The sequence below is a fragment of the Lissotriton helveticus genome, chromosome 10, assembly GCF_964261635.1.
Source record: "Lissotriton helveticus chromosome 10, aLisHel1.1, whole genome shotgun sequence".
Classification (NCBI taxonomy): Eukaryota; Metazoa; Chordata; class Amphibia; order Caudata; family Salamandridae; genus Lissotriton; species Lissotriton helveticus.
This window is the reverse complement of record NC_136071.1, coordinates 297232962-297253490: the sequence shown is the minus strand read 5'-3', so window position 1 is coordinate 297253490 and position 20529 is coordinate 297232962. Positions and strand designations below refer to the sequence as shown.

At 44.3% G+C, this 20529-nt stretch overlaps 1 protein-coding gene across 1 annotated transcript in view; it reads left to right on the top strand.

Moving 5' to 3' along the window:
- Window positions 1-5182: 5182 nt before the first annotated feature.
- LOC144784001 (uncharacterized) overlaps window positions 5183-20529 on the top strand; it is a 1599281-nt gene continuing 1583934 nt past the window's right edge. The window contains exon 1 of the mRNA XM_078662713.1: window positions 5183-5584. The gene's annotated coding sequence lies outside the window, so the exon portion shown is untranslated. The remainder of the gene's footprint in view (window positions 5585-20529) is intronic.

Genomic DNA, 20529 nt, shown 5'->3' with positions numbered 1-20529 from the left:
TCTCCTTCGAAACAGCGACATTCCCGGAAAGCTGGAAACACACCGAAATCAACGCCCTCCTCAAGAAGCCCAAGGCAGACCCCAAGGACCTCAAGAACTTCCGGCCCATCTTCCTGCTCCCGTTCCCGGTGAAGGTCATCGAGAAAATCGTCAACATGCAACTGGTCCGCCACCTGGAAGACAACAACATCTTGGACCCGTCCCAGTCTGGGTTCAGACGAAACCACAGTGCTGAGACAGTCCTCATCGCAGCCACAGACGACATTAGGTGCCAACTAGACAACGGCGAAACATCAGCCCTCATCCTCCTGGACCTGTCAGCCGCCTTCGACACAGTCTGCCATCGCACTCTAAAGACAAGCCTCCTAGAAGCCGGAATCCAAGAGCAGGCCCTTGACTGGACCACGTCCTTCCTCTCGGGCAGAACCCAGAGCGTCCGCCTCCCGCCCTTCTGATCCGAGGCCACCTACATCATCTGCGGCGTCCCCCAGGGCTCATCCCTGAGCCCGACGCTGTTCAACATCTACATGGCCCCCTCGCAAAAGTGGCCCGCCAACACGACCTCAACATCATCTCCTACGCCGACGACACCCAGCTCAACCTCTCCCTCACCAAGGACCCGCACACCGCCAAAACCAACCTCCATGAGGGAATGAAGGCCGTCGCCGACTGGATGCAGCTCAGTCGTCTGAAGCTGAACTCGTACAAGATGGAGGTACTCATCCTCGGACCCACCCCCTCAGCCTGGGGCGACTCCTGGTAGCTGACCACAATGGGAACAGCACCGACACCCACCGACCATGCACGCAACCTAGGATTCATCCTCGACTCCTCCCTCTCCATGTCTAAAAAGGTCAACGCTGTCTCCTCCTCCTGTTACAATACCCTCCGCATGCTCCGCAGGATCTACAAGTGGATCCCGAGCGAAACAAGAAGAATGGTGACACAGGCCCTCGTCAGCAGCAGACTGGATTACAGCAACACACTCTATGCAGGAATCTCAGCCAAACAACTACGACGACTACAACGCATCCAAAACGCCTCTGCCCGACTGATCGCCAATGTCCCCCGCCGCAGCCACATCACCCCCCACCTGAGAGACCTACCCTGGCTCCCTGTCGACAAGAGGATCACCTTCAAGCTTGTCACACATGCACACAAAGCACTCCACAACGCTGGACCAGCCTACTTGAACAGCAGACTCAACTTCTACACCCCGACCCGCCAGCTCCGCTCCGCCAGCCTCGCCCTCGCCGATGTCCCCCGCATCCAACGAACAACCTCCGGTGGCAGATCCTTCTCCTACCTCACCGCCAAGACCTGGAACACCCTCCCTACCCACCTATGGCATACCCAAGACCTACTCACCTTCAGAAGACTCCTCAAGACCTGGCTCTTCGAGCAGTAACGGCACCCCCTCCCCTCAGCGCCTTGAGACCCTCACGGGTAAGTAGCGCGCTTTACAAGTACTCTGATTGAAGGGGTACAATGATATATAGTCAAAAGCTATACATATGTAACTGTGAACACTGCTTGCCCCCTCATCCTTCTCACACACTCAAAATGCTCCTAGTAACAGTAGAGTATGGTACATTTTCTTCACAGCACCATCCTCTAAGCCTCACTACGTAGGGAGTCTAGCCCGAGGGAGGTCATGCCATGGTGTCTCAACGATGTGTCAACCCTTGGCCCAAACAACAGTATATTAGTTAAACTATCTTCTGGTCAGTCTACCAAAGGTAGTATACCTGGTAAGTGTCACCACCCCTGCTGCGAGTGGAATACACCCTCCAAAATGAACGAACAATGTGTAAAATTATTTTTTAAAACCTACCATCTCGTTTTATGTTTTGATGCGAAAAATGTGGCCACGAAATCAGTGGTGAAGTTGCATATGGTGTGATAGAAGGCTTGCACTATGGCCGTTATCTCTCTACTTAGAATATATAGAATATATATGGCGTACATAATGCGAAGACCTTCTTTGCTGTTATAGTCTAGTGTGGATCCCAAACTGAGGTGTATGGTATCACATGAGGTTTATGACACCGTAATGAGCCCCCAAATGTTTATTCTAATCTACTTTACGAGTATGTTAACACAATAGAAGCAAGGGTTTGTCATGTTTTTATGCACTATCCTATTTGTTGATTTCTATGGAAAGGTTATCTTTCACTACTATTATTCTAATTATGATTTGGTTTATTCAACAGTCCACCTGTTGAAATATTTAATTGGACATTCATATGCTCAGGTTGCTAAAACTGTTAGTAGGTATTTTGCTGCGATTGAAACGTTAGATACTGCTTATGCACATAGGTAAAATTTGACCTGTGCTCTTACTGACATTGAAAATAACTTCTTAGATCAGGTAGTTGATAGCTATAGAGCAGTAAAGAAAATGCAGCTAAAGGAATCTGTGTTACAAGTTGGTCACAGGAAGATTATCAAGCAGCAGAGAATACTGTAGCATTGACATTAGATTGGCAACACCAAGGAAAAGTGTGCATACACAATGATAAGAATGAATACAATACTATTCCTTTAGGGGAAAATGAGTGTGATCATGCCTTTGAGGTTTGAGGATCTTGAAAACTGTTCTTGGATGCAACTGACCTTGTGCTTCCCGGGGGTTTATTTTATCTGTGGCAAATATGCTTATTTTGAGTTGCTGAACAAATGGTATGGTACATTTGATATAGCAGTAGTGCTTTCAAAGATTTATCATGTATAGAATTTTAATCATCCTGTTTGGAAGGAAAAATCTAGGTCCAACTGAGGGGCCAGTGCTGGAGAAATTGTGGGAGATATTTTTAGCACAATCATTCCAAATGTAGGGGGGGTATTGAATGACATTACAATCAGAAAACTTTGCACTGTAGTTGATACATTATCTACTATTATGGCTGGAGCTTTCTTCCTTGTAAATACTGAGATGGTTGCTATTAAGGGTATGGTTTTGCAGAACTGTCTTGCGTTAGACATTTTGCTCGCAAAGGAGGGCGGAGTCTGCTGGATGTTGAAGGTTCAACAGTGTTTTACTTACATCCCAGACAAAAGTAAGGACAATACAGAAGTACATAAGAATATAAAGAATATTACTGACAAGCATAATGTATTAAGTGGAATGGGAACTGAAGGTGTTTGGGATTCAGTTGGACATGCATTTAGTGCTAGAGGGAGGTGGTTTGTGGATTTGGCAGGTGGTTTAGTTGGTGACACACGTTCCTTCATTTTGCACAGACTGAAGTAGAAACAGTAAATTTCTCCCCTCTAAAGTCCAACACTTTCCCTAGTGTTGCACAGATTGGAGTGCACAGATTGAAGTGGGAATAGTAAATCTACCCTTCCGACATCCAACAATTACCATACTGTTGCACAGACTTGAGTATGAATAGTAAATGTAACCTCTCCGAATTCCAACGCTTTCCCTAATGTTGCACAGACTGGAGTGGGAACAGTAAATCTATCTCCACCTAAAGTCCAACGCTTTCCCTACTGTTAAACATACTGGAATGGGAACAGTAAATCTTACTCCCCCAAAGTCCATAGCTTTCCCTACTGTTACACATACTGGAGTGGGAAAAGTAAGTTTAACCTCTCCGAAGTCTAATGCTTTCACTACTGTTGCACAAACTGCAGGGTGAATAGTAAATGTAACCCCTCCGTAGTATGATGCTTTCCCTATTGTTTCACAGACTGGAGTGGAAATAGTAAATGTAACCCTTCTGAACGTTTTCCCTACTGATGTGCTTTTCCTAATATTGGTTAAATAACTATATATATATATATATATATGACGGCTCCACTCCTTCAATTACACCCATCCGGGTTAGAAGAAAACAGCACTCACAGGGTTTTAGCTTCAGCAGAGGTTTATTCCAAAAACAAACGTGTTTCAAGACACAATCCCTTTGTCAGGTAAACACTGACGAAGGGATTGTGTCCCAAAACGCGTTTGTTTTTGGAATAAACCTCTGCTGAAGCTAAAACCCCGTGAGTGCTGTTTTCTTCTAACCCGGATGGGTGTAATTGAAGGAGTGGAGCCGTCATGATTTCCATGGGTCACTGCCACGGTAACAGCACCCGCCACTCGAGTGACTTGTGATACCGGTGTTTGGGAGCTTGAAAATATATATATATATATATATATATATATATATATATATATATATAAACAAAAATATAATATTATGTAAAAAATATATTTTTAATAATTGTGTTACATTTCATATGTTTGTGTATACATATATATGTATATATATTTCTATATCTATATATCTATCTATCTATCTGTCTATCTATCTGTCTATATTTTTTTTCTCAAGTCCAGAACTTTGTAAATATATGAAGAAATACACACGCTCTCTAGACGTGGTGATCTTCACGAATTTAATGTGCAGGTAGTGAAACACTCAATGCGTTTTTAGAACAAACATTATTTTTGTTACAATTCGACCAAGAGAGCTTGTGTTCTCAAAATGTGTTGACTGTTTCACTGCCTGCACATTAAATTCTTCAATCATGTGTGTTTCTTTGTATATTTACAAAGTTCTGGATTTGATATTTGCGGGTTCTCTCACACCCGACCACGCACCGCATACAGAGAGGATGGGGGTATGACTGGGATGTGATATTTTGGATATATTTAAATATATATATATGCAGTTATTTAGTTTGTTTGCATTTTTACTGAACCGGGGCTAGACGTGCACATCTTATCACTAGCCTTTGTTTACATGCAGCGCTTTCACTTTGTGCTTCATGAGACGCGCCGAGAGCAGGGAGTTCCGGTCTTTTTTACTAACCACACACACTGTTGGGCTAGGTCTCACGTTTCTAGTTGTGAGCAATTGGTAATACTAACGTGATTGCTTACGAGGGGCACACTTTCCATTTTAATGTGTACTTACACGATTGGTTGGCTGCATCTGGGGACGCCATATGCTCTTGTACCAGCTGCCACGTTGCATGTGCAGGAAGACTGAGGCAATCACCGGCTTCATCGGATAGTTGGCAGTTTTATAGTCTGTTTACACTGGCGTTACTAACTGATGTAAAACGTGATGTCACACATGTGCTTTACTGCGTCTTGCCCACAGTCACACGCTGCAAAACTACTCAGTCATTACAATGAACATAGTAAAAACACTGCCACTCACATATATGTATATATACACCACTCATTCACCAGTACAGCGCTATGTGATCAAGACCGCATGTCTGGCGGTCGGAACGCGTCATGTGGACACTTGATGCTTGAATAAATCATCATTTAACTCTCAACTTTGCCTTTGGAGTCGTTTTCCTGGTGTTGTGCCTTTCTTTCAATGGTGGTACCCCTGGGATCCTGCTGTGGAATAATGTGCAGAGTATGGCTGTCTCTGCTTCACAAACCCCCTCTTCGCAAAGAACTACTGGGCCAGCGTGGTTTTCATAAGCCAAATTCGACATAAGCTCCGGGAGGAGAAGCAACTAACCACGGCCCCCTGACAGCTATATCCTTGCATTACTTGAATGCCCATCGAGTAGGAGGTGAAGGACGAGTCGGAGGACCCGGCCAGACGTCTCCACACACCCGGCGGTGAGTACGAGCAGCAGCACAGCTTAAGTCAGGTCAGAAGAGGAGCAAGTTATAGCCCACAGATATACTAAGAACATGTTTGTTATATCTAGGGGATTGATACATATAGACTTTTTATATCATCATGTCAAACGAAGCCCTGCAAGAGAGGGAAGCAGCCGCTGAAGCACTTTTTGATAATTTACCGAATGTACTGAGTCTTGCCAGAAGCGCAGAAGCAAATACAGGTACAACTGATGACAGTTACAAGGCAAAACTCAAAACACTTGAAAAACTCATGCGCACAGAAATCACCATGTGGTGGGAGGCAAAATCTTTGCAAAATTATAGAAAGGCAGAACGGGTCCCCCGAGAACTGAGAATAATGCTGGCGCCCAGCTTTAAGCAACCTAACCCAGACATGCTGAAATAATGGACCACAAGCAATCTAGAGGCCTCAATGCATTTAGTCATAATAATCAAGTATGCAGAAATTAATAGGGCCAACTTACAAAGAGAGATTGACTTTCTGAATGACAAGTTGAATGCCATGAACCAAAAGGATGCCATCTCTAAGAGCAGAGATGAGATCAAGATACGCCTCATGAAGCATGAGTACACTATCAAAGCACGCAAAGTGTTCAAATTTGTTCTTGACAAAACAGACTATGAATGCGGACAAATTTTCACGTTCACCAGGATATACGACTCCATCAGAACACAGCGTATGAATAAACAAAATCAACAGGGGCAGCCTAAGCCACCAGCAGGCAATACTGAGGACGTTGATTCTTCATCCCTATCTGATATGAGTTTCTTGGCAGAGAGTGGAGCAGATTCAGATGACGAGGACAGATGGAGTAGGAGCAGCATGCCCGGCAGAGTAAACCCCAGCCCAGGAGAAGAGATTTATTTTTTAGTCTACAACCGGCACCAGAGCCTCATGCCAAGGCCGCCAAGGAAAACAAACACCGACGCAATCGAAGGAGGCGGGAAAGGCGAAAACTCAGAAAAGCCAAAGCAAATGAACAAAAGAAGAGGCAATTGGAGAAAGAAATGAGGAATGATACCAAGACTATTATAAACTTGAGCACAATGGATCTAACTGAAGCGGAAAAACAGCTCCTCATGTTGGGCCTCAACTTTTGCCCTGAAAGCTCATTTGATTACAGTAACACCCGGATTGACGTCTTCAAATTCATTAGGAAATTAAAATTGATTACATTTTTGAAACTCAAACAAAGCAATGCCACCACTACCGACACTGCACCCGCTGGTCAAACAGTTGAGCAACCATTCACGGTGGCGGACATCCTGACACTGCGCATCTTGGGTGAACTAGCGGTGCCTTGTACACCGAGACCTACTCAACAGCTTCTACATGATGAGGGTATTAAGAGTTCATGCCGAATCCCTAGACCTTTCAAGCTGCACTCCACCTTTACCCCCATGATGCGGAGGGATGCGATTGACATATACAGTGATGTCAGCATTGATGAGCTCAAGGCGCTACACCTCAAAACCAGGAGGCAGGCGACCGGAAAACGCATGCAGAGTCTCAAATACAATGAACTTATGAAAAAACGACAAAGTAATAATGAAGTCATCATCAACAAGGCGGATAAAGAAGGGAACATTGTGCTGTGGCCACTCAATTTGTATCTGGAAGAAGCTAACAGACATCTGAGTGATAACCTTTGCTACAGGCTCTCTAACCACAATGAAATGGCTGGCAGTAATAAGGAACTCAGGAAACACCCCAACGAGTTCAGATCTCAGGGCCAGTTGAGCAAAGAAGAATGTGCATTCCTTAACATTGAGACTCGAGTCCTCCCTATCCTTTACTTTCTGCCAAAAGTGCACAAAAACGTGACCCCCATTCCTGGTCGACCCATCATCTCGGCCAGAAAAAGCACCTGCGAAAATATTTCCAAGTATGTGGATTTATTTCTCCAAGATCTTGTATCCAGACAGATAACCTACCTCAGAGACACAAGTGATTTCTTGCTCAACGTTAAGGACATACCATGGCACGAGGATTATTTGCTAATTTCCATGGACATTACATCGCTGTATACCAGCATACGTCACCATGGTAGCCTAGCAGCATGCAAATACTTCTTGGGTAAAAGACCCATCAATTGTCTCAACCACAACAAACTCATTTTGTTTCTAATTGACTGGTGTCTCAAACATAATTTTTTCATGTTCAATAGGTAGGGATACCAGCAACTCAGGGGCGTGGCCATGGGAGCCTGCTTCTCGCCCAGCTACGCATGTTTACATGTTGGCTGGTGGGAGGAGCGGGTTCTCATGGTCAAGCACCAGACAGCTTTCAATAACAACATTGTGTCTTGGCTGCGTTACATAGACAACGTCTTTTTGATTTGGCGAGGTGATGTTAACAGTGCTAGCATTTTCATTAATGAGATCAATGCCAATGATCTTAATTTGGAATTCAATGCTAACATTAGTGTCACCTCTACAGAATTCTTGGACGTCAGTTTGTACATCGCCATAGGCACTTTGCATTCCAAGCTCCATCGTAAACTTACTGCAGGAAACTCCACACTGCACACCTCCAGCTTTCACCCTAGGCACCTCATGACCAGCATTCCCTATGGGGAGATGTTACGATTGGCCAGAATTTGCAGTACCCATGAAGATCTCCTTGAGTGCCGGGGGAAGCAGCCAAAAGATTCAAGGTACGCGGTTACTTAGCGGCTGTCATACGTAAAACCATTGTCAGAGCTAATGCCATCCCTAGGGAGGAATTGTTAGTGGTCCTATCCACCCCTGAGGTCACCAGTGCGACCAACATACTAAGGGAGGCAAATAGCCTAGTCACCCCGAGATTGATTATAATGCACAACACTGAGGAAAGAGCTATCAGAGCAGTAATCAACAAGCATTGGGGTATCATCTGATCAGATCCTGCACTAGGACTTGCAGTAGCCCACAAACCTGACATCACATACAGAAGAGCTTTTTCCATGAGGGATGCAATAGTCAGAAACAGTCCGGAGATCGCCACATCACAGAATTGGCTAGCAGACAGAAAGGGTTTTGTCAAATGCCAGAGTTGCAGGGCATGCACGTTTGGTAAGAACATCACGAAGGTAGACTCAGCCTTTAGACACGCGCCACTTACCATCAGACATAGACTCACTTGCAGACGGAATTTGCGGTGTACATGCTCGAATGTAACTATGGGCTGCGTTACATCGGGAGCACTAAATTGCAAGTGCACCTGCGAATTCTCCAGCACCTCAGAGCGATAGTCAACAATGACCCGCCTTCCCCGTAGCCAGGCATTATAAGGAGGTGCATAATAGCAATCCCGAGCACCTCCATTATTCAGTCATTGATTGCGTCCCACCGCTTAGATGGAGTGGTAATAGGGAGAAGTTTTTGAGGCAATTGGTGAGTAGATATATCCTTCAATTTAACACCAAGGCGCCCGCTGGTCTCAACACCACAGAGGATCTGCACCATTTCCTGTAACATAGCATTGCATTCACACCCTTAGTGATCATACCATCGCATTGTAACTGTATATTAATGTAATCACCTATATATATTTCACTGTTAATATAAGGCTCTACCTGTGCACTCTCAGTATTCACATGGAGTTGGGTTTCCTGTCATCAGGCTATGTGCGACCACGAAGAGAACACCCAGTATTCATGCTGTCATTTTGGTTGTCTATAGTCGGTCTTTAAGCATAGGCACTACAGGCATTAAACAAATGCTGCAGCAGGAATAGCAATACATGTATTTAGACCATGTTTGCGTATGACTATGAATTAGAATGTCACTTTTTCTCAATACGCTGTGCTATACACCCATTGCTTCATTGCAAGGCATACTTTGAACAGCACTGGTAGACTTTAGAATATTTCCTGCGCTTTCACACATTTTTTCATAGTACATTCTATGCATTTTTATGTCACTCAAATGCTCTTGAGGAGGTACAAACACCACACTTATATATTTTTACTTATATGCGCACTCACGCCTTCCTCAACATGTATATACACGCCCATGTGCACATTTCACCCTCACTCACACTTTCAACTTTTATTGTATTAAGTGGCAGTTTTGTTTTGCATTCATGCAGTCATTTAGTTTGTTTGCATTTTTACTGTACCGGGGGTAGACGTGCACATCTTATCACTAGCCTTTGTTTACATGCAGCGCTTTCACTTTGTGCTTCATGAGACGCGCCGAGAGCAGGGAGTTACGGTCTGGTTTACTAACCACACACACTATTGGGCTAGGCCTCGCGTTTCTAGTTGTGAGCAATCAGTAATACTATTATGATTGCTTACGAGGGGCACGCTTTCCATTTTAATGTGTACTTACACAATCAGTTGGCTGCATCTGGGGACGCCATATGCTCTTGTACCAGCTGCCACGTTGCATGTGCGGGAGGACTGTGGCAATCACCTGCCTGCTTCATCAGATGGTTGGCAGTTTTATAGTCTGTTTACACTGGCGTTACTAACTGAAGTAAAACGTGATGTCACACATGTGCTTTACTGCGCCTTGCCCACGGTCACACACTGCAAAACTACTCAGTCATTACAATGAACATAGTAAAAAACACTGGCACTCACTCACATATATGTATATATACCACTCATTCACCAGTACAGTGCTATTGATCAAGGCCGCATGTCTGGCGGCCGAAACACGTCATTTGACTCTTGATGCTTGAATAAATCATAATTTAACTCTCATCTTCGCCTTTGGAGTCTGTTTCCTGGTGTTGCGCCTTTCTTTTGATGGTGGTACTCCTAAGATCCTGCTGTGGAATATACATATATGTATATATATATATATATATATATATATATATATATTACCTACTGGCGGTCGCCAGTAGGTATATATAGTTAGGATTTTTTCTCTATGGGTTTTTTGAAAATTCTATGTCTAATAACTTTGGCGTTTGTGGATGGAATTGGCTGAAATTTTCAGGAAAATGGCACATTTTGTTTCTGAGCAGCACTTGAAAATTTGGGGGGGGTTCGTCCAGTGGGGGCCGAGAAAAAAGGGGGGTCCCAAAACGTGTTTTTAACATTGAGTTTTCCATAGGGCGGTTGGCCTCACTTTTAGCCCGAACGGCTGAATGGATTTGCACGAAACTTGGCAAAATTGTAGGGACTGGTAGCCCGATGTGCCTTTTGTAGGTCTCAATATATGTGCTCCAGTGGATTTTGAGAAATTAACGTTTAAAAAAAGATATATATCTGTAACAGCGGACCGGGCAGCGGCCCAGGACGCGTACTTTTCGCGCAACGGAGCTTTGTGAAGCGAAGCTGATTGGTTCTCTGGCGTCTGTCAACATTCCAAACAGTCCGTAGCGGCCGCCATCTTGTCTCTCGGTAGGATCGAGAGACAAGAGGAGGCCAAAGCGAAGGGGCAAATGACCATAAGGGGGAATAGTAGATCCTCGCTGACCCCCTAGGTTTGATGTGGAGGTTTTAAAAGGGCCCCGCGGGGCAAAAAAAAAAAATAATAATAATAATCGAACGGCTGAATGGATTTGCACGAAACTTGGCAAAATTGTAGGGACTGGTAGCCCGATGTGCCTTTGCTAGGTCTCAATATATGTGCTTCAGTGGATTTTGAGAAATTAACGTTCAAAAAAAGATATATATCTGTAACAGCGCACCGCTTCGCGTACTTTTCGCGTTACGGAGCTTTGCGAAGCGAAGCTGATTGGCTCTCCGGTGTCTGTAAACATTCCAAACAGTACGTAGCGGCCGCCATCTTGTCTCTCGGTAGGATCGAGAGACAAGAGGAGGCCAAAGCGAAGGGGCAAATGACCATAAGGGGGCATAGTAGATCCTCGCTGACCCCCTAGGTTTGATGTGGAGGTTTTAAAAGGGCCCCGCGGGGCAAAAAATAATAATAATAATAATAATCGAACGGCTGAATGGATTTGCACGAAACTTGGTAAAATATTAGGGACTGGTAGCCCGATGTGCCTTTGCTATGTCTCAATATATGTGCTTCAGTGCATTTTGAGAAATTAACGTTCAAAAACAAGATATATATCTGTAACAGCGCTCCGCTTCGCGGAGATAAAATTATATCTGTATTACCTAGCTGTTGCTAACACCAGTTAGCGATGGCTAGTAGGAGATAGCGACCATCTTGGGTCCCACTTTGCATGTGAGTGATATTTATCACTAATGACATGCAAAGTGGGCATGCCAAGATGTTAGCGACTGGAAACAGTCGCTAACATCGCTATCTCCTAGGGACTGGTAGCCCGATGTGCCTTTGCTATGTCTCAATATATGTGCTTCAGTGCATTTTGAGAAATTAACGTTCAAAAACAAGATATATATCTGTAACAGCGCTCCGCTTCGCGGAGATAAAATTATATCTGTATTACCTAGCTGTTGCTAACACCAGTTAGCGACGGCTAGTAGGAGATAGCGACCATCTTGGGTCCCACTTTGCATGTGAGTGATATTTATCACTAATGACATGCAAAGTGGGCATGCCAAGATGTTAGCGACTGGAAACAGTCGCTAACATCGCTATCTCCTAGGGACTGGTAGCCCGATGTGCCTTTGCTATGTCTCAATATATGTGCTTCAGTGCATTTTGAGAAATTAACGTTCAAAAACAAGATATATATCTGTAACAGCGCTCCGCTTCGCGGAGATAAAATTATATCTGTATTACCTAGCTGTTGCTAACACCAGTTAGCGACGGCTAGTAGGAGATAGCGACCATCTTGGGTCCCACTTTGCATGTGAGTGATATTTATCACTAATGACATGCAAAGTGGGCATGCCAAGATGTTAGCGACTGGAAACAGTCGCTAACATCGCTATCTCCTATTATCAACTTTTGGAAATATTCGAGATAAGCGCGAATATCTCCAAAAAGTAACAGCTGCCCTGAGCAGTTCTTAGCCATGTTATCCAATGGGAGGTGGATAACATGGCTAAGAGCATTAGCTCGGTAATGCATGAATATCGCTGAGTTTTCAGCGATATTAATGCATTGCGGTCGTTTTTTATCGTATTTGCGATAAACCTTGATAATAGCAAGGTTTATCTGCGATAATTTCTGACGGTAAAAAAATCTTTGCAATGCATCGTTAGGGATAAATATCGCTTAACTTTGGTAATATGCCCCAACGTCTGTTAACGTTCGATTCGAAGGAAATCAGGAATTGTTGAAAAACATTGTGTGCGCCATCTTGTCTTTTTTCAAATGCCACACTTTTGTCGTGCACGGCAGCCATTTTAGATGCCTTGACCAGACCCACTCTGTGCACGCTGTCGATCCTTAGTATGGCTCCCCACCCTCGCAAGCATCTCACCCAGGCAGTGGTCACCCCCGCTCTCTGTCTTATGCATGGGTAATAAACCTCCCCCCATCTGCGCTGCTCTTCCCTGAGAATCACACCCTGTGCCCGCCCGACACCTCCCTTTCGCCCTATTCACTACCGCACCCTCTGACACTCCTTTTCCTCTGTGTCCGATTGTCCAGGCCGGTCCTAGGCTATCAGGTAGCCCTGCAGATGTAGTTTATGGCCACAGCTGTAAAGAATCACCCCTCTTCAAAGGAGTTATAGTAGATCAAGGCCCACACTCGATGAGATCCGTCACAGCAGAAGCGTTGCTATTATCTGAAAACCATCCTGTATTGTGATTGGGGAGGGGACCGAGCGTGAAGCGGAAGATTCCAGGGATGACTCTTTGTACATCAAAGTTTTTACAATTATGTGTCACATTAAAAATATATAGCACTCCGACAAAGTAGTAAGATTATAAAACTTTAATAATTTATAAATATATACAAGAAAACAAAAATAGTAATAACATATAAACATTTTTAGGGAAAAACAACGAAGTAGCGGTCGGCTGTGCGAATAGTCCCAACGCAGCACAACGTCCAGATTTCCGGCGTGGGGCGTCGCGGGGGGTGGGTCATCAGTAGCAAACTGTTGTGCGAATAGTTCCAAGGCAGCAGAACGCGCCGAAATCTAGATGACACGAAAGTGATGTCTAGTAAGTTGCCACCCAGCAAATAACGGCGTGGGGCGTCGCGGGGGGTGGGTCATCAGTAGCAAACTGTTGTGCGAATAGTTCCAAGGCAGCAGAACGATGGCACCAAGGTGATGTCCAGTAAGTTGCCGCACTGGTTTTGGTATCCTACAATGCTGCTCCGAATAACGGCGTGGGGCGCCCCGGGGGAGGCGGCGTGAACGGGCCTCTCCAGGTGGAGTCTCATCTGTTTTAGTGGGGCGCCCCTTTACCGTTTCAGTTGCCATTCCGTCCGCTTTTGGTCCACTGTGTCAAAATCCGCCATTCAGCTGAGTTGCGCCCACTCTTGCGGTGCAGCGATAGGCGGCTGCCACAGGACTCTCAAAATGGCGGCAGGCTCTTTCCTTTTTGGGCGTGGTCCACTGAAATGGCCCTGGGACTTCTTGGAAATCGGACGCTTGTCTGCTAGGTCTTGGACCCCATTCTCGAAAGCGTCCCCTCCGCCTTGAGAATTCATCAAAAGTTTTGGGGGCCCCGACTCCTGCAGGCTTCTGGTGGGGAGCGGCTGCCATGATTGCTCGCGGAATGACCACGACGGAGCTACGAGATGGTGGTGCTCTCATGCTGACGCCAGTTTAGTCTGAAACATCCAGAAAAAAGGTGGGGCTTTCATCGTTTGGGGGAAAAAAAAAGTTTTCATCCAATGAAAAGTGTTGTTTTTAGGTCATATGATCAAGCCTTCCATCATTAGGAAACCAAAAGTAAAATGAACCAATGAAAAGTTTTATAAACAAGTCACATGACCTGTTATGCGGCATAGGGTATAAAATGCGGAGAAAATACGTTGGCACGTGAGGCGGCGTCAGTAGCGGACCGATGTGCGAATAGGCCGAAGGCAATACAACGCGCCAAGATCCGGATGGCACCGAGGTGGTGTCCAGCAAGTTGCAGCACTGGTGTGGCCATCCTACAATGCTGAAAGTCGGCGTGGGGCGCCCCGTTGGCCTGTGAGTTTGCGTCAGTAGCGGACCGATGTGCGAATAGGCCGAAGGCAGCACAACGCGCCAAGATCCGGATGGCACCGAGGTGGTGTCTAGTAAGTTGTCGCACTTCTGTGGCCATCCTACAATGTTGAAAGTCGGCGTGGGGCGCCCCGTTGGCCTGTGAGATGGCGTCAGTAGCGGACCGATGTGCGAATGGGGCCAAAGGCAGCGCAACAATATTTTCTGACTGACACCACAAGGCGCTGAGATGCCAAGATCCGGATGGCACCGAGGTGATGTCTAAGTTGCGGACTGATGTGCGAATGGGGCCAAAGGCAGCGTAACAATATTTTTTGTATGGAAGATACCACTAGGCGTTGAGATGCCAAGATTCGGATGGCACTGAGGTGATGTCTAGCAAGTTGCTGTACTGGTGTGGTCATCCTACAATGCTGAAACTCGGCGTGGGTCGCCCCATTAGCCTGTGAGATGGCGTCAGTAGCGGACCGATGTGCGAATAGGCCGAAGGCAGCACAACGCGCCAAGATCCGGATGTCACCGTGGTGGTTTCATAGTTGAGAGGCACTTCATCTGCAGTGGGGCGCCGAGATCCGGATGGCACCGAGGTGATGTCTAGCAAGTTGCTGTACTGGTGTGGTCATCCTACAATGCTGAAACTCGGCGTGGGTCGCCCCATTAGCCTGTGAGATGGCGTCAGTAGCGGACCGATGTGCGAATAGGCCGAAGGCAGCACAACGCGCCAAGATCCGGATGTCACCGTGGTGGTTTCATAGTTGAGAGGCACTTCATCTGCAGTGGGGCGCCGAGATCCGGATGGCACCGAGGTGATGTCTAGCAAGTTGCTGTACTGGTGTGGTCATTCTACAATGCTGAAAGTCGGCGTGGGGCGCCCCATTAGCCTGTGAGATGGCGTCAGTAGCGGACTGATGTGCGAATGGGGCCAAAGGCAGCGCAACAATATTTTCTGAAGAGAAGACACCAAAAGGTGCTGACATTCCAAGATCCGGATGGCACCGAGGTGGTGTCTAGCAAGCTATGCAGTTGAGTTGTGTGCGCACTTGCGGCGAATAGGTCGAAGGCAGCATAACAATGTTTTCTGAATAGGAGACACCACAAGGCGTTGAGATTCGGTTACCACCGAGGTGATGTCTAGCAAGTTGCCGCACTGGTGTGGCCATCCTACAATACTGCTCCGAATAACGGCGTGGGGTGCCCGAAGGGGGGGGGAGCCGGCGTGAATGGGCCTTCCTAGGTGGAGGCTCGTCTGCTGTAGTGGGGCGCCCCTTTACCGTTTCAGTTGCCATTCAGCTGAGTTTCGGCTGCTCTTGATGCTACAGCGACAGGCGGCTGCAAGAGGACTCTCAAAATGGCGGCCTGTTCTTTGGATTTGGGCCTGGTCCACTAAAATGGCCCTGGGACACCTTAGAACTCGGACGCTCGATTTTTTTTTCCTTTCCTGTACATGCAAAAAAAGGTAAATGCCCGGTACGTTACACGCTTCATCTGCCACGATGAACTCTCCAGAGGAACCGAAAAAAAATATAGTTGTGGTAACTATACCATGCATCGTCATATGGAGAGGTGGCACCAATTAATTATAGTGCTGCATAAAAGAGAGATTTGGAGGAGAACCCCTGACCTGCTAGTACATTCATCAAAGAAGTGGCACTGAGAGCTTCAGAGGCAAGGGAAACGGTCCCAAATATTTAGAAGAACTTTGGAAAGATTAAAATGACATGTTTAGATTGTGGCAAATTAATTTCATGTGGACAGATGAGTGTTACTCTAATAAATACAGCATATGAACATCATCATAGTCGATGGTTGGTAGAGACATTTTGACTATATCCTGGACCTGCCCGTCCTCGCCCAAAATGGCGCCGGAATAAATGGGACTCGTAACTCCTTGTTGTGTACTGGTTGCAGAACCTTGAAATCACGAGATACGTATGCAGTTTTGAAGCACATGGCGGGCGGGGACGAGAATTGATTGAATATTTCGACATCCCTATTGATATTAAGTTCTGATGTGTTATTGATTACTGTACTGTTGAAAGTTCGAATTAACGTCACCCATGGTACTTGCCCGCAAATGTATATCTAGATAATTTTATTGTAACTGGCCCTGTCGTATTTTAATTATAAAATGTACGTCCACCGATTCCGTAACTGTTAGACACCTTAGTTCTTGCAACCTAATGGCCCGCCCGTTACGTTCCTCTACAGTGTAAATGTCTATTCATCATATACGATTACAGTTTGCTCTGTGGCAGGCCCACGTGGTTATAGGCTCGTATTTGTATAATGAAATTTTCACAATAAAGGTTTTTAAAAGAAAACATGGTAGTAGTATATACATTGGTAAAGTTTTTAATAATAGTGACTGTTTTAGAATCATTAAAAGGCAAGTGAAATAAAGCAGACCAATTACATGAAGGGTAAAAGGTATAATACGAAGGAACGCAGTAAAGATAAATGGTCAAGGGCTGTTGTGTTTTCTATTCCTGCAACATAAAGTGATCGATAAGAATCTCATATTCAGGCGTATCGGCGACTAAGACAGCAGGTCGACCCTCTTTTGCTCAACGGCTCCGTCATGGGACGAAGAAACGCTCTTTTTCTCGAAAAAAGAATATATTTTACTTGCAGGACAGTTGTAAAATTTCCGGGAAAGTACATTAGCCTGGAACATTATAACATATATTTAAGAAAAAATAATGTTCGGAAGTAATGAAAAGCGTAATTTTTAGGTCATATGACCAAGCCTTTCATCATTACAATAAGAAAAGTAAAATGAACCAATGAAAAGTTTTATTAACAAGTCACATGACTTGTTATGCTTACGTTACGCGCTGCGCGCCCCGGATGACTTCCGGATGCGCTAACGCGGCGCGTCATATGACGCATTACGCGACAACGCAGGTACAGAATATAGTCAAAATGTCTCCACCAACCAGCGGTCGGAACACAACCCCTTTCAGCAGGCTAAATAGTTCTGTTAAATGACAACAGAAGGGACAGGCAACAAGAACCATCAGTCAAAGAGGGGAGGGCTAGTTCTTCTCTACCGGGTTACATTGGGGCGCTACCGGAACTGATCGAATTGGTAGTCTACAGTGTTTCTGGATGTTTCAGACTGAAGCTGGGGTTAGCATGAGAGCAGCACCATTTCGTAGCTCCGTCGTGGTCATTCCGCAACCAATCATGGCAGCCGTTCTTTATCGTTATTTTGGGCGGGGTGGGTGGCGGAGCCGAGCTGTTTTGCAGCCATCATTGTGTGGAGTTCAGTTCATCTCACTAGTTTTGTATTTGTCATGAGGGGTTGTTCCTAATGTTTCTATTTTAGCGAGGTCAAAAAGAGATCCCATTAGTGGCCTACTGATTTTGCTCGATTCCTTTTCTTTTTTTTTACACGATTTTTCGTTATCTGCAAAGACTAAACAGAGTATTGCGACTCTGTGTTTGTTTGTAAATAGAGAATGAACCAAAGAGAACTAATTCTAAAACAGTAAATACTTGGATAACAATCAATCAAATGGAGAGAGAAGCAGGCACGACGGATTACAATGGGGGCAAAGGCCTGCGTTAACTACCTTTCACTATCTGCAAAGAGAGAGTACTCCTAATAGAAATGAGGGGGGGGGGCACCATTCAAAGCAGATCAGTGTGCATAAACACGAAAATGTTTTCACTTACCACGTACTTGACATTCGACAGCTTATGATATTTGCTATTAAAAAACCATTGAAATTCACTGAAAAAACCATAGGTTATAGACCATATATAGTTAGGAATTAGCATTTACAAAACCTTGAAAATTCACTGAAAAAACCATAGGTTATAGACCATATATAGTTAGGAATTAGCATTTAAAAAACCTTATTTTACTCACACAAAACCATTGAAATTCCATATATAGTTAGTTGCACTAACTATATATCGCGCACCCGCAATCCACTGCTGATCATGTCACATATTACATCATTCATGACATGGTCAGTGACATCACTGATGACATCACTGATGACATCTCAAATGACATCACTGATGACATCACTGATGACATCTCATTTGACATCATTCTTGTGCTAATACGATAAACCTCTTCAGACTCTAATATAACCTTAGATACACTCAGTGTATACAGACACTCACACACTGCCACTCATCCATGGAGTTACTCACACACCCAGTCAGTCATGCAAAGAAACAATCTCACCTCCATTTCTTCAACTATACAGTTAAACACACCTTACTTATTGAAACATATACTAACACATATTTACTCTCTTATACAATCCCTGATACAAGTTCACAATGATCGATACAACCACTCACTCATTCAGTGGCTCTCATGCACAGTTATTTATATATGCCAACTCTCACATGTACTGTGTTTTACATATGTACTTACTATGACATGTAGCATTGAGATATCCATTCACTCATCAATACACTCATGCACACAGTCAACTGCCCATGTAGCTGTTTCCACATGCACTCTTGAACTCATACACCTAGTGAATAAACTGCTCACACATCTATGCATAGAGTCACACACCTTCCAGCCACCCCTACACAAACTCAATCTCCCATAGAAATACTTGGGCAACCAATTAATAACACATATAGCCTCTCGTATAGCTAATGATCAACACATGCAGCAGTTTACAGAACAACAGACATAATGATGCACAAATTAAGACAGTTTAGTCACTAACCCATGCATTCAGTGAGACACATTTAATCACTCACTCATACAGTCAGTCACGCACCTACTAAATCCTTCATCCAGACACTTATACATCCACTCATTCTTCAATATGTAAAACATATTTAAACTTTACAAAAACACACAGACACTAGATGATGTCATCAGTGATGTCATTTGAGATGTCATCAGTGATGTCATCAGTGATGTCATTTGAGATGTCATCAGTGATGTCATCAGTGATGTCACTGACCATGTCATGAATGATGTAATATGTGACATGATCAGCAGTGGATTGCGGGTGCGCGATATATAGTTAGTGCAACTAACTATATATGGAATTTCAATGGTTTTGTGTGAGTAAAATAAGGTTTTTTAAATGCTAATTCCTAACTATATATGGTCTATAACCTATGGTTTTTTCAGTGAATTTTCAAGGTTTTGTAAATGCTAATTCCTAACTATATATGGTCTATAACCTATGGTTTTTTCAGTGAATATATATATATATATATATATATATATATATATATATATATATATATATATATATATATATATATATATATATACAGACACACACACACACACACACATCCACACATCCACACATCCACACTCCACACTCCACACTCCACTTTCCTACTAATCCAAGGAAAAACACAAAACCATGAACCTTGGTGATTTATTTTAAATGTGAAAGGCAGACCGCCATGGACCTATGCCTTTCGGCTCCAGATCCCAAGCCTTGCTCACGGATGGGCGTAACCCTTCTCTCCCTCTATTTGAAATAACCACGTGTTTCATTGTAAAGCAAGATCAATAAAAAACTTTTCAGCTGTGCAAAGTCTCTTTTCTACTAACATTCCGCTTTGAGTCATTGCAGCAAATGCGGGTATGTCCAATTTTACCTGCTTACCTGGGAGGGTCACTGTAAAGATTTATAATTTAATAATACATTGATTTGTTAGAGAGAAAAACATATACCATAAGTTGAGTATCTCCTTCGGCCCACATTGTCCATAGCGTCTCCCTTGCTCCTAGCACCAGATCTGTTAAGGTTTATAGCATTTTTAACTAGACTATTCTAAAAAAACATTTATACTTAATTTATGGAAACGTCTATGGGTAAAGTTTTCATCAGTTATGACCAGATGGCCATAATCAAAGTCTATTCCTGGTGCAAAGAACTGATTCTCGAAGCACTGGATTTTTTTTAATATTCTTTATTGT